General features: G+C 33.8%; 1 pseudogene; it reads left to right on the forward strand.

Moving 5' to 3' along the window:
• The first annotated feature begins 6484 nt into the window (after positions 1–6484).
• On the forward strand, positions 6485–8771 carry LOC145793844 (uncharacterized; annotated as a pseudogene).
• Positions 8772–13239: the final 4468 nt, after the last annotated feature.

Raw genomic sequence — 13239 nt, forward strand, 5'->3', positions numbered from 1 at the left:
TTTTTTTTTTTTTTTTTTGAAATTTTTTTGAAAGTTAGTTGTATTTTATTTTATTTCATTATTTTTTATCATACTTGTTGGTTGAATAATTATTTTTGTTACCATTGAACAATCGAAATAGTCGATTTTTACTTTTTTCAATTTTATTTTATGTTTTCACGTTAGTGTGAATGTTCATAGTGGTACAAGTTTATTTTTATTTTTTAAAACTAGTTGTATATTAATTGTAAATTGTGAATATTCACATTGTATTTTGATATAATTTTTATTTTTTCGAAAGTTAATTGTATGTTTGTTGTTATTGCTACTATACTTGTTAATTGAATAATTATTTTTGTTATTATTAAACAATTGAAATAGTCAATTTTCACTTTTTCAATTTTGTTTTATGTTTTTACGTTATAGCGTAAATATTTACATTAGTATGAGTTATTTTTTTAAGGCTAGTTGTATGTTAATTATAAATTATGAATATTCACATTGTATTTTGGTATGAATTTTATTTTTTCAAAAGTTAATTGTATGTTTGTTGTTTATCGTGAACATTCACATTGTAGTTTTATGTGTTTTATTTTTTCAAAAGTTAGTTATATGTTTGTTGTTTACCGTAAACATTTACATTGTATTTTTATTTCATTCAGATTTTTTGTTGCGTTATTTTTAAAATTTTCAAATTATAAAAAGGTTCAAACTTCATAATTTGAGATTTTCTCTATGGAATGTGAGAGAGATTTTCTCCTTAGAATAAGAGAGAGATTTTCTCTATGGAATAAGAGAGATTTTCTCTTTAGAATGAGGGAGAAATTTTCTCTATAAAATGAGGGACTATTGTTATGCATTAGTTTCAAAATAAAAACATGTGCAAAAAATTAGAAATGATGATTTGGTCATATTACATTAAACATAACTTAATGGAATACTTAAAAAGAATATTGATTAGATGAAATAAAACACTTAGAAAGAGAATTTATCAAAAAATGACCATCTGTTATATTATAATGCTATAATAATTTTATTTGCTTAATTGTCTTTTATTTATTATATTACTATATTAATAATAGAAATAATAATCAGACCTATTAAATTAATATAGTAATGACATGTGAAATGAAAATCAAATTTTAATACATAAATGCAATTATCATAGTATTATTGTAAGTTATAGTTCTTCCGATTACAAAGCCCTGTATGAAACAAATATATATAATTCTTTTTATAAATAATATTTAGTTGACTATACCAACAATAAATAAATAAAAACTAGATTTATAATTTAATCTGATGTCTACAGGTATTAATGAATTTTTCTAAAATAAAGAAATAATTCTTCATGTTTGACATCAATTGTTAATTTCAACTATATTAAAATAGAAATGATCATACAAATCTAACGTAATGGGTGCCTAAAAGTTTTACAAATACGTTGTCAGCCTAATTATACTAAGTCTTCGTTTGAGAAGTGAGTTAATTTTTTAACTTTTTTAGTCTAGATTAAAAAATCTCGTTTAAGATAGATTTTTTGACTTTTGTGAAAAAAAAATGAAATAATTATGATTTGAATGTAACATTTTATTTTATTAACTCTTCAATTTATTTTATCTTTTTATGATTATTTTAACCGCAACCATTTTGTCTAACATAACTTAAGTCTAACAGAGCCTTAAAACACCATTTCATCAATCCCCAGAATGTGATCTCATAAAAACTAGGTTAGAAAAACATACTTCCTTGCACTACATAGGACTCGAGCATGAGACTAGCTCTACAAATGTAGTCCTGGCCAATTTTCACTGTATGAAGCCAATATATATAATTCTTTTTATAAATGATGTTTCGTTGACTATACCAACAATAAATAAATAAATAAATTTTATATATATAATTTTTTCAACCGTGCTAAAGGCCTCGAAAAGATATGCGTGAATTTGCCTTGAAAAGTAGCGTTTTTTTGTTTGGAAGGATTTTTGTGTGTTTCTTAAAACCTAAATCCTAATAATAATAATAATAAATCAAATAGCCCAATAAATAAAATAAAATAAAATAAAACAAACCAATATAACACAACAAATAGGAAAAAAAAAAAAAAAAACAACAACAACAACAACAATTTAGCCTATGTAGTTTGATAAGATTAGTGAGTTGGGTTAGACTGATTGGGTGATAAAATTAACTGATCAGTTAGACTGCTGGTTAAAATTTGTTAATTCTATATAATTTTGTACGAGTCTTTACTATATTTTTATTTCAAATAAAAAAGACTCGGAAGAAATAAAAATCTAAACCTTAAATCCTAAACTCTAGACCTACCCCTACACATAACCATCCCTAAAAAAATAAAAAAAAAAATCAACAGCCCAACAAATAAATAAATAAATAAAAACAACCAAACTAACACAACCCAACAAATAAATAAATAAAAAATAATAAAAACAACCAAACCAACACAGTTTCAAAGAAAAAGAAAAAAAAAAAAACCAATTCGAGCCACTTTCGAGGCCTCAAATTCGAGGCCTCAATCTTTTTCCTAATTTTTTTTAGGACAAATTATATTAATGGTCTTTATAATTTGGAATTTGTATTATTTTGGTCTTGACATTTCAATTGTGATACATTTGACGATGAATTTTGAATTTCATTTTAAATAAGGATAATTTGAGAGCAAAATCATCAATTTGATATAAACTAATTTGACAAAAATAAATGTCAAAAAATTATTTTTGAATTTTTAAAAATCATTTTTACCCACCAAAGATAAAACTATATAAAAATAACAAATCTTTTACATTTTTATTTTTTTATCAAATTGTTTTTTAATATGTGTTTGGATGATAATCATGTAATGGGTGTTTGTTTTTGTTATTTTTTTTTATGGTTATCATGTAATGGATATTTATTAAGTTCGTAATGTATGATCAATATGTTTGATATATAAAATATTTTTAATTTTGAATTTTTTGATTTTATGAATTGATTTAATAATAACATCAAAATTGTCGTCATATTAGACTTTTGAAAAACTTGAAACTAATTTAATGAACGGCAGTGATAGGTAGCACGAAACCGAGCGGCTCGAATTCAAAAACGGCCTCGTTTTTGAGATGAAGGTGAAGCAGAACCAGAAGCAGGGAAGGGAGGAGGAGGAGGGGAGGAGGAGGAAGAGGAGGAGGAAGGAGGAAGGAGGAGGGACTGGAGGGGGAGGAGGAGGAGGGACTGGAGGGGGCCCAACATTTGGGTTTGGAAGCGGGGGCTGAGGGGCGGAGGCGAGGCAGAGTCGGCGATCGCTGGTGCTGCGACGATCGGTGGCAGCGAGGCGACGGTGGTGACGGTGGCGAGGCGAGCAGCGACGATCCTCTCTCTCTCTCTTTCTCCTGAGCTTCTTCCTCCTCTCTTCTCTCCCTCTTTCCAGCCAATTCGAGCCATTGGATTCGAGCTACGGCTCATTTCCGTTTAATGAAGATAGATATCAAAAAAAATTATTTTTACCCTCTCAAAAGATAAAATTATATAAAAATAATATGTTTTTAATTTTTTTCACCAATTTAATATTTGATTTCTTAGAAATTTTTTCTGAAAATAGATTCTAAAAATCAAACTAAACAAAACTTTATAATCAAGAAAATTCCAATATTATTCATTAAAAAAAAAAGACCATTACAATTCAAATAATATATAAGTTAACCAACACAAAAATAAATTGTATGATGACTTTGCCCTTAAAATTGACCATTTGCCAAAAAAAAAAAAAATTAAAAATTTGATTGTCCTTATTTAGAACAAGAATTCAAAATTCAAAATCAAATATGTCATAAATGAAAAATTAGAGATCAAAATAATAGAAATCTCAAATTACAAAAATTGGTAATATAATTAGCCCTGCTCTTTATAAACGATCTTTCATTGACTATACTAACAATAAATAAATAGAAACTAGATTTAATTTAACCTGATATCTACAGGTTTGAATGAATTTCCGTCTAAAATAAAAAAATAATTCTCCATGTTCTAAGATGACATCAATTGCCAATTTAAACCCTATTAAGATAGAAATGATCACACAAATCTAAAATATCACGTAATGTGTGTCCAAAAGTCTTATAAATATGTTGTCAATCTAATTATACTAAACAGAGCCTCAAAACACCATGTCATCAAAACTAGGTTAGAAAAACACACTTACTTGCACATGGGACTCAGACACAAGACTAGCTCTACAACTAACATTACAACTACAAGATGTCACACAAGAGTAAAGAATCGACCAAATCACAAAATTACAGGCAACCTTGTTTGCTTGTTGGTCGCATAAACTTCGTCATCTTCTGATGCCTTCCTTTCTGCATCGAACATGGAGAACTTTTCCTTTTTATTGTAAAGAAACAATCTTGGTGTGCCATCTTACTCAAAGCAATTCAGTTCTCTAATCTGTGTCTGAGAACAAATATATTGACCAAAGAGCATTTTCAATGATTGTTGTCATAATATCATTATTATTGTTATAATTTGACAATGAATAGTATTATTTTGTCAAATTACAGTAATGATTTTTCAATGGTCACTTGCTATTTTGACAATTCTCAACCAATTTTCCCTCCTAGTTTGTAGGTGTTGTTTGAATATAGGTTTTTTTTGTGATTTTATTTTTGTTTATTTTTTGTTTTTTATGTTTGTAAAAAAAATTATATATTTATATTATTTCCGATTAGACAAATATAAAAAATGAAAAAAATTAAATATAATTCAATTTGAAAAATTAAATAGAAAAATTAAATTTGAAAAATTACTTGATTTTCTACTGTTTCAATTCTGTTTTTTCAATTGAATTTGGAACTACAAATATGTTCATATTTGCTGATGTGACATGTTTGGCAGTTGCTATTTTACTTGCCAAATTTGAGAAGAGATATGGCATATGCCATCTTTGGCAAGTAAAATAGCAAGCCATTAGAGACCCACTTTTTATCACTATTGTTAAATTATAACTTTGACAAGTGTTTTGAGAGCTCCACTAGAGATGCTCTAACAACATCCATTGTCATTTAGGAGCTGGCAATTGCTTCTACTTGGCCACTTTTTGCATTCGACTCAAGTTCCGCCTTATTATTCTCATCAGCAGGTGTTGGAGCCCTATTTGACACGGGTGGGCTGTACTTTTTAAGCAGCCTGTCTTTGTTGTCCTTCCACCATACTTCTGCCTGATGCTCAGAGAATCGTCTTTTGCTGTAAAACCATTGTAGTCGAATTTCAAGTAGTAAAATAAGAGCAACATGGAGCAGGGAAGCCCAATTGTTCCAAACAAGCTGGGTTTTTTGCGTCCATTTATTAATTAATAGCAATAATATTGTTACATAAAATTCATGAAATTTGAAAATTAACGCATATGAATGATGCAGTGATGGGAAATGGCAGCAGCCAATTATGCTGTGTTTGGTTGGCGGATTTGGAGAATGATTTAGAAAGGAAAATGGAAAAGTAAAGTGAAATATGAATAAAATATACCTACATTTCACCTAGTTTCACACATCTTTTCTCCTTTCTTTTCTAAATCTTTTTCCAAATCCCCCAAACCAAACATAGCATTAAAGTCTATAAAAGGCGTGGATCCGACGATTCTAAAGCCCAAGCCTTAATTTGGCGTATGCTAGATGATGTGGGGCCTACTTGGGAGATTAACTAGACTTGAGATTTATTTAAAAGTGTCTCTTGAGTTTCTCAAGTCAAATGTCTTTAAATTTCTAGTCAAGGTTTTTGGGCTATTTAGTTGGTCAAAGAGTCTTCTGGTGTCTTCCATATGATTAATGTATTAAAGAGTCCTAGGGAGTCTAAGTTAGCTATGTCATTTAATTTGGGAAGTTTTAGAGTCAAGACGAAGTTAGTATAAATTAGATTGTAAGTCTTGTGGCAAAGAGATTGAATGAATGAAAATTAAGCTTATGCTTCTATGATTGTGCGGTGCAATCTTTTTGTAGTGTGATGCTAAAGAGCCCCTTGGTGTGATGCCTTGGGTTTTCTAGGTGTGATATCTAGATCTATCTTTCTTTAACCCCTCCTCTACTTCTTACAAATCACTGTTCACATCTACTGTTCACGTCCGCTGTTCATAGCCCCCAAAACAGCCTTATTATTTGTATTTTGCACATACTTAGGCCTATTTCGAATCTGTCCTACATTAACTTGGTATCAGAGCGAGAGTAGCATCATGTCTACACGATCCAGAAAGCTATTTACTAGAAGATTAACTGATTTCTAGCTTGACGAGATTCTGTTGAAACTTGTGGAGCAGATAGATAATTTTAATCTGCGCATCAGTACTTTGGAAGGCTAAATAACTCAACCTAACAGTGATGAACAAGGAAAAAACTCTAGGAATAACAATACTGATGAAAATGACAAAAATCAAGGCGAGCGCACAGAAGAGCAGCATGCAGATCCCCTACGAAGGCAGTAATTTAAGGCTGGCCAAGATCAGGGAAGGTAGCAAAATTCCATGTCTGATTGGGCCCATGACTTATTGCAAAGGAACCAATATGAGACCTATGATTTAGTAGGAGATATCACTAAGAAGATTAAAATGGAGGTTCCAGATTTTGAAGGAAAGGTCAATCCTACTTTGTTTCATGATTGGCTTGCTTCTATTGAAGAGTACTTTGACTGGTACGATATGGCTGACAATCGGCAAGTGAGATTTGCTAAGATAAAGCTTGTTGGATTAGCAAAAATCTGGTGGATGGGTGTTGAAGGTGATATTCGAAGGTTAGGGCAGCCACCAATTTGAACTTAGCAGGAGATGAAAGCCAAGTTGAAGGAAAAGTACATGCCATCAAATTACCATGAGAAGTTGTGTGAACAACTGATTGAATTAAAGCAAAATTGCATGTCAGTGGCTGAATATATGCAGAAATTTGATGAGCTAAAGATGAAGAGTCAAATTATGGAAGATTCAAGTCAAGCTCTTGCTCGGTTTAAGGCTGGTTTGATGCCCGATATAAGGAGGGAGTTGCTTCGCCAACCCTTATACAGTCTCGAACATGCCTTCCAAGTTGCTTTGGATATGGAGGAGTATTTGAAATACCCAATTTGTAAAAAGTTCGTGTCTTAAGTTGGGGAAACTATAACTAAGGGGTACAATGATGCAAATCGTTTTCGGTCCAATGTTTCAAAGCAAACTTTTGTCAATATGGCTAATCTAAAAGGCAAGAATTATGCAGCCAACAAAGCGAACGGGAAGGAAAGCAAATGCTTTAAGTGTGGTGAATCTGGTCATGTGGCATTTTAATGTCCAAAAAGGAGTTTACACGTGAGAGTGGAGCAAGAAGTTGAATTCGATCAACAAAATAATGATGATAATGATGATTCTTTTGACGTTGGGGTACTAAATACAGATGACCTAGAAGATGAAGAGGTGGACAATTCTTTGATTTCTGTTGTCAGGCGTATCCTTGCAATGCCAAAAACTGAAAAGGAAGACTGGAGGTATACTTTTATTTTTCAAATGCTGGTTGACTGTGGAAACCAAGTCAGGAAGCTTATCATCGACGGTGACGGTTCCATGAATGTTGTATCTACAGGCACAGTGGAGCGTCTTAAGCTTCTTGTTCAATCACATCCTTATCCATATAAGGTAGCTTGGATCGATAACACGTCCATTTTGGTAATAACTCAGCGTTGCCTAGTCTCTTTTTCTTATGGTTCTTATAGTGATTCTATCTGGTGTGACGTAATTCCCATGAATGTCACACATATCTTTCCTGGAAGACCATGGCTTTATGATAGGGATGTGCAACATTCTGGGAAAGAGAACACATATGCTTTCTCATTCAAGAACAAAGAGATTGTTTTGAAGCCAATGACTACAGTTGAAATAAGAAAATTCAAGGAAAAGAAGCCAAAGGATGTCGCTGAAAATAAACCTAAATCTCTTCACATTCTCACCAAGAAGTGTTTTCAAGTTGAGAGTATGGAACTGGGAGTTATATATGTCGTGGTGGTGAAAAAAATGTCAGATTTAGCTGTTGAATCTGTCTCTGTATTGCCGACAGAAGTGGCCAAGTTGCTGTCCCATTTTTCTGATGTTGCCCCACAAAGAACTCCCAGATGAATTACCTCCCATGCGCAATGTCCATAACGCAATAGATCTCATTCTTGGATCACAATTGCCTAATCTTCCAGCCTATCGCATGAATCCAAGGGAACACGCAGAGCTTAAAAGGCAGGTAGATGAGCTACTATCTAAAGGGTTTATTCGTAAAAGTTTAAGTCCCTGTGCTGTTTTGGCTTTGCTTACACCCAAGAAGGATGGTAGTTGGCGCATGTGCATAGATAGTCGTGCTATAAACAAGATTACAATCAAATATCGATTCCCTATCCCGAGACTTGATGATATGTTGGACATGTTGGCTGGGTCTTATCTATTCTCAAAGATTGATCTGAAAAGTGGCTATCAGCAGCTAAATATAAGGCTAGGAGACGAATGGAAGACAGCTTTCAAGACCAAGGATGGCCTCTACGAGTGGCTAGTCATGCCATTTGATCTAACAAATGCCCCAAGTACATTCATGCGCTTTATTACGCAGGTATTACAGCCTTTAATTGGTCACTTCCTGGTTGTTTATTTTGACGATATTCTAATCTATAGCAAGACCAAGGAGGAACATATCTTTCATCTTCAACAAGTTTTGAGGGTCCTTCGTCAAGAGAAGCTCTACATTAACTTAAAAGAAGTGTTCTTTCATGAGTCTAATGGTTGTATTTTTGGGTTTCATTGTGTCGTCTAAAGGAGTGGAAGCCGATCCAAGCACTACAAAAAAAAACACATTTGGCGACTAAATTTTTAGTCGCCAAAAGTGAATTTTTAGTCGCCAAAAATAGGGTTTTGAGTTTTCCCGACTAAATTTTTTAATCGCCGGCTTGGTCGCTGGAAAACTGTCGCGAAAGGTATTGGCGACTAACAAACTTTTAGTAGCTAAAAACCAAGTCTGTAGCGACTAAATTTTTCGTCGCCAAAGCTCATTTATAAAAAATTAACCCTCTGCTCTTCCCAAGTTTTGAACCACCAACCTTCCACTTTCTAACCCTTTAGCAACACACTCTCTCCACTATGCCACAATAATACCACATGAAAATGTATGCAAAATATATTATTTATATACTATATTGACCCGTATTAATATTAAACTACATATATAAACAAAATTATTTTTATTCAATATAATTTACGTAAAAAATAAATTATTTATTAAAAAAAAAAGGAAGCCACTTTTGGCGACTAAATTTTTTTTTAGTCGCCAAAAACCATAGTTTTGGCTACTACCTAATAATTTAGTTGCAAAAAAAATTAATTTTCACCTAAAAACAACCACTTTCGGCGACTAAACTGATTTTTAGTCGCCAAAACCGCCACTTTTGCCGACTAAACTCAATTTTAGTCGCCAATTGTCCACTTTTAGCTACTAAATTTTTTTTAGTAGCCAAAAACCTTTACTTTTGGCTACAACATTTTTTTTTGTCGGTAAAACACCTACAATCGGCGACCAAACCATTTTTTTGTCGCCAAAACCTATACCTTTGGCTACTAATTTTTTTTAGTTGCCAAAAACCTTCACTTTTGGCTACTAAAATTGTTTTAGTCGCTAAAACCCATGTAATCAGCGACTAATCTAATTTTTAGTCGCCAATAAGTATACATTTGGCTACTAAACTGTTTTAGTCGTCAAAAGTCTTCACTTTTGGCTACTAATTCAAATTTAGTCGCCAATTGTCCTACTTTTAGCGACGAAATTTACATTTTTGGTCGCCAAAATTGCTTTTTGTTGTAGTGAAGTAAAGTGAAAGCTATCCTAGAGCGGCCAATTCCAACCTCCTTGCATGAAGTTCGTAGTTTTCACGGGCTGGCGACTTTTTATAGTCGGTTTATTAGGAATTTCAGTACGATAATGGCACATATCACCAACTATATGAAAAGGGGACAATTTGTTTGGACAAAGGCAGCAACAAAAGCTTTTGAAGACATAAAGAAGATGATGTCTGAAGCTCCTGTTCTAAACCTTCCTGACTTCTCAAAAGTATTTGAGTTGGAGTGTGATGCTTCAAATATTGGGATTGGGGGTGTGCTGAGTTAAGAAGGGCACCCGGTTGCTTATTTCAATGAAAAACTCAATGAAACCAAGCAAAAGTATTCCACCTATGACAAGGAATTTTATGTAGTGATTCAAACTCTTCGCCATTAGCGACACTATCTTCTTTATAAAGAGTTTGTGTTGTTTTCCGACCATGAAGCACTCAAGTACATCAACTGTCAAAAGAAGCTGAATTATCGACATGGTAAATGGCTTTCATTTATGTAGGAGTATTCTTTTGTTATCAAACATAAAGCTGGCTCTGAGAACAAGGCTGCTAAAGCCCTTAGCTGAGTGGTGTATGTTCTCTCTTCCATGGCTATACAAGTGGTGGGTTTTGACTTGCTCAAGAGAGATTATCCTCTTGTAAGGATTTTCGCTCTATATATGCTCAATTACTGGCTGGACAGCAGGGAGGATATAGTGAGTTTTTTTTGCATGATGGTTTCCTCTTCAAGGGAATTCTCCTCTGCTTACCCAACACATTAATCCGTGAATAAATGATTTGGGAATTGCATTCCGGAGGGGCAACATGCCATTTTGAAAGAGATAAGACAATTGCAATGGTCGAGGATCGCTTTTATTGGCCAAAACTAAAGCGAGATGTAGGCAAGGTTGTTTTGCGATGCCATACTTGCCAACTTTCGAAGGGAAGAAAGAAGAATACAGGTTTATACACTCCGTTAGCTGTGGCCCATGAACCTTGGTAGGATTTAAGTATAGACTTTGTCATTGGATTACCAAAAACCCTTCGGAAACATGATTCTATCCTTGTGGTTGTGGGTCGCTTCTCGAAAATGGCACACTTTATTCCTTGTTCAAAGACATTGGATGTAGTCCACATGGCTAAGCCCTTCTTTCAAGAAGTTGTCAGACTTCATGGACTGCCAATGACCATTGTCTTTGACCGTGATTCAAAATTTATCAGCTACTTTTGGTGAACGCTATGGAAGTTGCTGAATACAAAGCTGAAATTTTCTTCCGCTTTTCATCCACAAATTGATGGTCAAACGGAGGTTGTTAACCGTAGTTTGGGTAATCTACTTCGCTGCCTTGTTAGTGATCGTGTTGGCAGCTGGGGTCAGGTACTTCATATGGCAGAATTTGCATACAATAGCTCTGTGAATAGATCTACAGGTCGCAGGCCTTTCAAAATTGTCACAGGTTGCTTCCAAGGAAACCAATCGATTTGGTTCCCCTACCTATTCAGGCTTGCCTAAGTACTGAAGCTAAAGCTTTTAGTCAACATGTCCGTGATATCCATGATGAAGTGCGACGAAAGATTGCCATCAGCAATGAGAGGTACAAACAACATGCTGATTTGGGGTGGAGGTTTGCTGAATTTGATGAGGGCGACATGGTTATGGTTCAAATCAAACTCGAACGGTATCCTAAAGGGGTATATAAGAAGCTTCATTCAAAGAGTGCTGGACAATTTAAAGTTCTCAAGAAGATCAGTTCAAATGTTTATGTGCTTGAATTACCTGATGATATGCGCATAAGTAATGTGTTCACTATTAAGGATCTAACTCGATATTCTGGGCATTTTGAGAATAGTAACCGGGCTGACGTTGTGGCATCTCTCCCGGCACCCAAATCTTTTCAAGATGAAATCAAAGACATGGTTGATTATCAAATTGTTTCAACTCAACATGGAGGTTATCAAAAGTATCTCATTAAGTGGAGATTGCACTTGGATTACTGATGAGGAGTTTCGGCACCTCAACCCTAACCTTTTTGAAAAGTTCTATCCTTTTAACTCGACGGGGTTGAGTTCTTTCAAGTCGAGGAGAGTTGATGGGAAATGGCAGCAGCCAATTAAAGTCTATAAAAGGCGCGGAACCGACGATTCTAAGGCCCAAGCCTTAATTTGGCATATGCTAGATGATGTGGGGCCTACTTGGGAGATTAACTAAACTTGAGATTTATTTAAAAGTGTCTCTTGAGTTTCTCAAGTCAAATGTCTTTAAATTTCTAGTCAAGGTCTTTGGATTATTTAGTTGGTTAAAGGGTCTTTTGGTGTCTTCCACATGATTAATGCATTAAAGAGTCCTAAGGAGTCTAAGGCCTATTTTGGGAAGATAGTAAAAAGTGATTTTTTGACTTTTAACCAAGCTTTTGACTTTTTTAAACAAATAATTTGGGAAGTTGGTAAAAAGTTACTTTTGGCTCTTTTGATTAATATTTGTTTATGATGTCAAATTACAATAAAATGACAAAATTACCCCCATTAATTTAAAATATTTACAACTTCACTCATGTAGCACATTTTGACTCATGAGGGATAGAATTGTAATTTCACCAGTAGCTAAAAATCAACTTCCCAAATGAAAAAAAAATTCAAAAAAGCCAACTTTTGCCTTTTGTTACAAACCAAAAAAAGTGGTTAAAAGCCAACTTTCCAAAATAACCGTAAGTTAGTTATGTCATTTAATTTGGGAAGTTTTAGAGTCAAGATGAAGTTAGTATAAATTAGATTGTAAGTCTTGTGGCAAGGGGATTGAATGAATGAAAATTAAGCTTATGCTTCTATGATTGTGCGTTGCAATCTTTCTTTAGTGCGATGCTAAAGAGCCCCTTGGTGTGATGCCTTGGGTGTTTTAGGTGTGATACCTAGATCTATCCTTCTTTAACCCTTTCTCTACTTCCTACAAATCACTGTTCACGCCTACTATTCACGTCCGCTATTCACAGGCCCCAAAACAGCCCTGTTATTTGTGTTTTGCTCATACTTAGGCCCATTTCGAATCTGTCCTGCATCATGCAGTTAACTACCAACTAGTTCTCATGTAAATGAAGGAAAATCACAAGCATAGACAAGTACAAGTACTTACTCAAAGACTGATCAACTTACGAACTTCAAGAGGTGAGGGAAGTGAAAATTAGTCTTACAAACTACTATAGTCTGCCTTCTAATAAAAGCAGGGCATTGTAACACTTGAAAATAAGTTCAGATCAAGTATGGATGCTAGATAGCAAGTAGTTCTTGTCCTCCACTTTTTTTTCTTAGATGGGGAAAAAGTGATAGTATTTGAGGATGGGAATCAAGACACTTCGCAGATAATATGTGGATTATGATTACCCTAATGTTTGGGTCAGAACCCAAAAGAAAACATATCTTGGAATG

The sequence above is a fragment of the Camellia sinensis genome, chromosome 6, assembly GCF_055761805.1.
Source record: "Camellia sinensis isolate YWXY chromosome 6, ASM5576180v1, whole genome shotgun sequence".
In the NCBI taxonomy this organism is placed as follows: domain Eukaryota; kingdom Viridiplantae; phylum Streptophyta; class Magnoliopsida; order Ericales; family Theaceae; genus Camellia; species Camellia sinensis.